At 39.7% G+C, this 7,031-nt stretch overlaps 1 long non-coding RNA gene across 1 annotated transcript in view; it reads left to right on the top strand.

The window, feature by feature from the left end:
• The first annotated feature begins 207 nt into the window (after window positions 1-207).
• LOC102368974 overlaps window positions 208-7,031 on the top strand; it is a 31,961-nt gene continuing 25,137 nt past the window's right edge. Inside the window, exons 1-2 of the long non-coding RNA XR_324750.3 lie at window positions 208-295; window positions 4,811-4,896. This is a non-coding gene — a long non-coding RNA (uncharacterized LOC102368974). The remainder of the gene's footprint in view (window positions 296-4,810; window positions 4,897-7,031) is intronic.

Genomic DNA, 7,031 nt, shown 5'->3' with positions numbered 1-7,031 from the left:
TTTTGAGTCACTAGTGCCTAAACCCTGGTATTTATCTCTTTAAAGACACTGAAAAATCTGGTGCCTTTAGACAGACAGAAACTAGATTTTCATATCACCAAACACAATAAGCAATATGTTGCTTAATAGAGAAGTTGTCATTGTATCATGATACCTTAAAGTTACTGTAAAGTTACAGTAAATATTCAGTTGATAAAATACCAACTTTGCAAGTTCATTCATGTCAATGAAAATGTTGTGAGAGATGATGCTGGTCATTGGATTTGGTCAATGTACTTTTAATCTTGGCTCCAGGGTAAGTGATAAGCTGAAGCGGTTGTTTTCCTGTGTTTTGTAGGATACTATATTACTGAACAAAACCAGTGACAAAGCTGATAATTTGCTGAAACAGAATACTGTTAGTGCGTAATTGGTAAATTTTGTCTTTGCTCAGTTTTCAGAAAGGCAAAGTACCCATGGCTCCTACTGGCTTTGTTAAGAGCTGTAAACAAAAATTCAGCATTCAGTGATGAGCTCCAATCTGAATGCTTTGCATCCGTTCTTGGTGTTTACAATTATAATGCATGTATGAAGTCCCATGGAAGGACACATTTTTATATGTATGCAGTTCTGTACCTTTGCTATTAAGGAAACTGCACTGAATGAAAGGGCTTGTTTCTAAAGAACAGAGTTTGTAACATCTAACATACTTACTTTTGGAAGCCAGGAAATTAAACAGGTAGGAAAGAAATGAATTTACAGTACTTCTTACACTAAGGCATGTTAATAGAGAATTTGGAAGAAAGGGTTTAGCAAAAGTTATGTTGCTAACAAAAGTGAATTTGCAAACATCTGAGAGGAAAGGCTGACCACTAACAGCCAGCCTGAATTTGTTAAGAACCAACTTGATTTTCTTTGACAAAGTAACTGGTGAGTGGATGAAGGGAATGCAGCTGATACATTATATTTGAACTTTAGTAAGGCTTTTGATATGGTCCCACAAGATATTCTCATACATAAACTGGAGAAATGTGGGCAAGATGAAGTTACTATAAGGTGGATTCATAATTGGCTCAATAACCCCAAGTAAAGAGTAATTATCTACTGATGGATGTCAGAATGGCTAGATGTTTCCAGTGGGGTTCCATAGGGATCTGTCCTGGGTCCAATGCTGCTTAATGTATTTAATGATTTGGATGTCAGAATAGAGGGCTTTCTGATCAAGTTGACAGATGATATGAAATTGGGAAGGCTGGCAAACACTTCAGAGGGCAGAGAGAGAATTTTGTAAGATCTTGACAGATTGGAGAGCTGAGCCAGAGACAAAAGAATAAAGTTCAACATGGTGGGTGTATCTACACATGCAGTTAACTGGAAGCGATAACAAACTGGAAGTTTATTGCTCCAGACTTTATTGCTCCCAGGCATGCCATTTGCCTGGGACTGCAGCACATCGAGCCAGGTTGCAGCAGCCCCAACTAGCAGGGGTCCCAGGGCATCAGCCTACCAGGCTGGGGCTGCTCTCCCTGACTCAACATGCTGCAGAAGGGCTCATTGGGGCATGAGGATTCTTCAGTGCAGGGCTAGCTGGTAAGCAGCACCCCGCACTGAAGCACCTTCATGCCCCAGCCAGCTGGAGCAGTATCTACATGTATGCTGCTACAGAGTTTTTTATTCTACAGCAGGATAGTACTTGTATTTATAAGTACTATCCTGCTGTGGGGTAAATTAGTTTACTCCAGCCTAATAGGGGTGCATGTGTAGACATGACTAATGAACTGTACAGTAAATGTCACAAATGTGCAGGAAAAATCTCATGTAGATGTGCCCAGACAGGTGTAAAGTGCTACACCTAGGGAAGAATAACCACAAGGATGAATACAGATAGGATGATAACTTGTTGGGCCGTAGTGTTGCTGAGAAGGGTCAGAGTTTTGGTGGATCATAGACTAGTCCTAAATCAGCAAGGTGATGGAGCCACACACACATACACACAAAAAATAAATAATCTGGGCTGCATCAACAGAATTATTAGGTGAAAGACATGGGAGGTGATAGTAGTACTTGCTGCTGATCAGGTCTCATTTAGAGTATTCTGGGTTCTACATATAAAATTTGTTATACTTCTTTCAATCAGTAGTTTTGATAGCTGGGTTCTACATTTAAAATTATAAGAAGGATGTGGAGAAGCTGGAGAGGGTCCCAAGCCAGCCAAAAATATAAGAGAGTTGGAAGGCAAATCATATAAGTAAATGTTGAGAGTGATAGGTATGTTTAGTGTGGTGAAAGAGGGGTTGGAGGTGAGGAAGAAGGGGGCAAGATAGTAGTTTTACAAATATCGGAAAGGCTCAAGCTTCAGTTTTTGTCTCCTTGTTCACCAGTTGTGCTACACCCTGTCAGGATTTCTCTTTTAGTAATGCCTCTAGTGATAAATTACACATGGATCATCCTATCATTGTGCAATAGGATTGCATTAACAAATAAAAAGCACTGCATGTGAAAGTGCATGCTTTTGATTTTCCTTTTTAAAAATGGTTATTGTAGAGTTAGGTATTAGAGTTAATGCCATTATTTTTTTTAAGTATTACTATGCAAGAATTAACTTGTTCCTCTTATTGCAAGTCATCCTTTTTCCCCTCTTGATTTTGATATTCTAGGTGAACCTAGAATATCAAAAGAGGATGATATTTTTCTAGATGCACCAAATTAAGGAAGGGGGGAGGGTTGGGGGGGTTGTTAGTTTGTTTTTCGGGGTTTGGGGTTTTTTTTTTTTTTTGCTCGGGAGCAATCCCATAGGTGAAAAAGAATCCCATGGGTGTAAAAAGCTACTGAAGGGGAAAAAAACCCTAAAAGGATCATCTAGGAGAATATCCTCTAAATACTGTCTCTGACAGAAAGGAGAGGTAGATGGATGGAGCTGCCTTTAGGATCCAGCTTGCAGGAGATGACAGCTTTCTGGTCTGTCTCTTTGGCCATTGCTCCCTTTACTTTCTTGGCAGCTCCACTCTAACAAAATTAAAAACATAACAATTAACTTGCAAATTTCTTGCTTCTCTTTCCTGATGCAAATGATCTACCTACTATTATTGATAAGGGAACTATGAGTGAAATGCAGGTGATTGTGTGCAATGAGCTGCTTATTATTTTAATATTGTGAAGCAGTGATAACGTTAAAAGTTCATGTTACCTTCAAATGTTACTATTTTTGACTGGTGCTTGCAAAAAAAATCTCTGGTCCAAGCGTGGTGGTGCCTTAAGCTTGAAGTACCTGGCCTGGCTGAGGGGAATGAGTTGAAGCTTGGGTGCTGCTGATGCTGGAGCTAGTAATTCATTTGGCTACTCTATGCTGCTAATATAAACTCTGTGTTGTTAATCCAGCTGGTAATTTAGTGTGATTCAAACTGTGCTAACTCAGGTGTAGGTAATTCAAACTAACACTGCAGTGAAGACAAAGACCTTTATCCCAGAGTAAGCAGAGAAGAAGGAGAAGGTGTTAGTTTAGAAGCAACATTCCTAGATTGCTCTTGACTCCCTCCCCAGACCCCAATCAGCATCCTTGGCCCTGAATTGTTTTTTCTTTGTTTTTGAGGATGTGTGTGTGATATATAGAACTAGGAGATGGTTTTTGTTGTTGTAAGTTGTTCTTTTCTCCCATATAACTTCCTCCTAGTGGATTTGCTTTTGCCTGTGTGACCTTGGTCAAAGACAACGCTAGTTTCAATTGCTGCATACACATTACTAATAGTCCATGTACTTGGAAGTGTCTCTCTGAGATGTGAAGAAATAATCATAAAAATGTTACATTTTATGATTCATGAAACTTTCAGTTGACATTGTGATGTAACAAACAGGAGTGCATGAAAAGCTTGTATAAGGCACTCCATTAATTGGTCTGGTTCTGGGAAATCTGTTTGGAAAGTGGCCTGTTAGTACTCGCTCTCTTCCTGTCCAATGCCATTCAGTTTTTTGCCTTTAATGAAGTTTAATCAATGAAAGAAATAACCAAAGTTCTAGGCCATCAACCCTGTAATGCTTTGCACACAAAATTATTTTTTGACACAAAGCAGTTCCTGAATCCATTTCTTTTTCTCCTTAGATGAACAGAGGAACTAGACCTATTTTTTCCATACCTAATTTCAATTTTGTTTAAATGAAATTGTAAGTGATTCTACTTTGGATGTAAAACTTGCTAGACTAACTCTCATTCATGTATTCAGCACTACAAATGGAGCTGTTCTGCATTTTAATACTTTGAAGAAAATTGACTCCTGTGATCTCCATAGTAACAAGTAATATTACACTTTTTCTGGCTTCTGTTTTGCTGATATGTTAAATATATTTTCATGGCATATAAAACATGCCTGTGAAAAGAGATTAATTTCCATGACAATAGTGACTAATGAATTACAATATTATGAGGCCAATATTAGTGATATTTGGCTGCTGTTTCTAATAAAAGGTCAAATGATCTTGTTGCTAATACTTCATTGTCAACTGTGGCGGGGAAAAAATCCTTCAAAATAAAAAAGCTGCAACTATTAAAGGTTTTATACCTATAGCAAAATAGCTGCTTCTCACTTGCTGCTGCATGAGACTCTCACAACCAAAAGCTATTTTTTAATCATTATTTTCACTACCTTTTTCAATGATAGTCATCTGAGGTGACACTTAAAACAATGGTAGGTGAAAATATTAGATTAAAGTGTAATTTTGTAATGAATAGTGGCCCTTTAAGCAGGAGTCAAAGACAGGCAGAGGCAATGAAAATACTTTTAATCTCACTGTATGTGTAAATGAAAAGCTGGAATGACTGTCTTCCTTTTCTCTGTAGAATGCTATGCCATTTGCAAAGGAACAGAGGTTAGGTGAACAACTTGCTGAAGCAGAATACTGCCAGTGCTTCAGAGATGGACAAAGGTAAGCTTTGTCTTAAGTTGCCTAATTTTCCAAGATGCTAAGCTTCATTAAGAACTGTAGATGAAAATCAGTGTTCAGTGACAACTCCAGTCTAAATACATTGCATCAGTTCTTGGTGGTGTTACATCATAATATGAATATGGAATCCCATTCCAAGACACATTTTCATAAGGACGTCATTCCATACCTTTGCTATTAAGGCAGCAACACTAAAGGAAAGAACTTGAGTCTTAAGGTGGTTTTGCTGGTTTATGGCATAGCTTGTGAATAGAACTTATTCTTCTGACATACTTGTTCTTGAAAACCTGAGAACTAGCCAAGGATATGAAAGTATAGCACTTCTCACACTACGGTAGATTTCTTCATGTAAAATTTGGAAGGATTTAGTAAGAGCTGTGTTCTTTTAACAATGCAAGTGGTGTATGAAGCCTTGAATTTTCTTCTCTAGCTTTCTAATTGATATTGTTTGAGCATTTTTTTTCATATTCTGTTCAAAAGAGCCAGCTGCCAATAGAAGTGCTAAAGTTGGCCCTTGCTGGTCCTATACTCTTGGAGTACTGGTACCTCCTGATCCAGTTTCAGGGACACTTTAAGGAGTAAGAGAGGCATAAAATATGCAGTCCCAAATATAATTTGTTGGAAAGGTAGCTAGGACTGATGTAGACTGGTGGGGAGCCAGGAAAGAACCTAGGCATTGACTTCTCCCTCCTCCCATATACACATTGGTTGGCTTGAATAAACACAGTCCAGTGGAGCCCCATGCAAATGCTCTGGTTGCCTGGCCCTAAAACAGACCCTGAAAAGAAACATCTAGTGACAGCCTAAAAGCAATGGAAGCATCACAGAAGGAAGTAATAGGCCTGGGTTTGCGCTGATACATTCAGTCCAGAACAAACAGACATTTCTGGGGATATGCAGAGTATGTGTCAGGATATGACATCCCTTAGTGGATCACATGGTACCACCAGTAGCATGAGTGCAAATTTAGGCTTGCAGCAATCATGAGGAATTACCAGATTCAGGAGGAGACATGTTCCCAGTACCAGCCAAGAACCATTTTTCTGCACCCCATTCTAAGCCTGTCTCTGTCTCTAGGCAAACTGGAGGAATTAAACAGAGGGAATGGCTTTTTTCAAGCCCAGAAACAGTAGGAAGGAAACAACATCATTCTGTTCATCTAATAAAGCAAAACAAAGGTAAAGGGGAGATGAAGGAAAGTACCTGAAAGATGGATGGAGTTCAGAGTGAATGGTGGTATCTTTTATGTATGTAGATTGGCTAAGAGAAGGGAACTGGTCAGAAAACAGGAACAGAGCAACCAAGAGATGGAATGACCATGTAAACAAATGTTAAGAAGTGGGTAGACTGTAAATGGAGCAAGGAAGGGATAGTGTACATGAGAGAGGTGTCTCAGTTTATCATTTTTATTTTCCTGAAATGGCCACTTTATTTTTCCTACACAGAATTGCACTCTCTCCCCTAAGCCAAATGGTGGTGCTTAAGGTTTTATGTTAGTGAAAATCATAAGTATAAAAAAAATTAGTTTAAGAACTCTTGTGGTGTTGCATCTTGCTGATTCAATCAAAGGAAACAAAGGTTAGTGGTTACTTCTGGTTATATTTTATGTTGAATTTCTAGGGGAACGTAGCTTGGGATCATCAAATGCCATGTTGGAATCGGTGTGGTATTTGTGTTACTGAACGTACTTACTGCAACTGGGCAACACAATGTTTCTTGTAGGCATAGGCAGAGAGAGAAAATATTATTTGTGGGGGCTGAGTAAAACTTAAACTTAAAAGGTACTTCTACTGTGCTGCTACACAGACACCACCCAGCAGGTAAGTGTGTGGGGGTAAGGGGCATGCGGGGGCAGATTGAGACCCCTGTGGTGAGGGAGTGGGGCAGAGACAAGGGCAGGGGCTGGGGTGAATGGGGCCCTGGGGCAGATCATGGGATGGTCGGAGTTGCGGGCAGCTCATTCAGGGGTGCAGGGTGGCTCCTGCCACTGTGCACAACCCATGGGAGGCTTGGGGGCGGCATGTGCCCCCCAGATTTGTGCATAGATTCATAGATGTTAGGGTCGGAAGGGACCTCAATAGATCATCGAGTCCGACCCCCTGCATAGGCAGGAAAGA

The sequence above is a fragment of the Alligator sinensis genome, unplaced genomic scaffold (assembly GCF_000455745.1).
Source record: "Alligator sinensis unplaced genomic scaffold, ASM45574v1 scaffold493_1, whole genome shotgun sequence".
Classification (NCBI taxonomy): domain Eukaryota; kingdom Metazoa; phylum Chordata; order Crocodylia; family Alligatoridae; genus Alligator; species Alligator sinensis.
The sequence above is the reverse complement of the archived record's forward strand: the minus strand, read 5'-3'. Positions and strand labels throughout refer to the sequence as shown.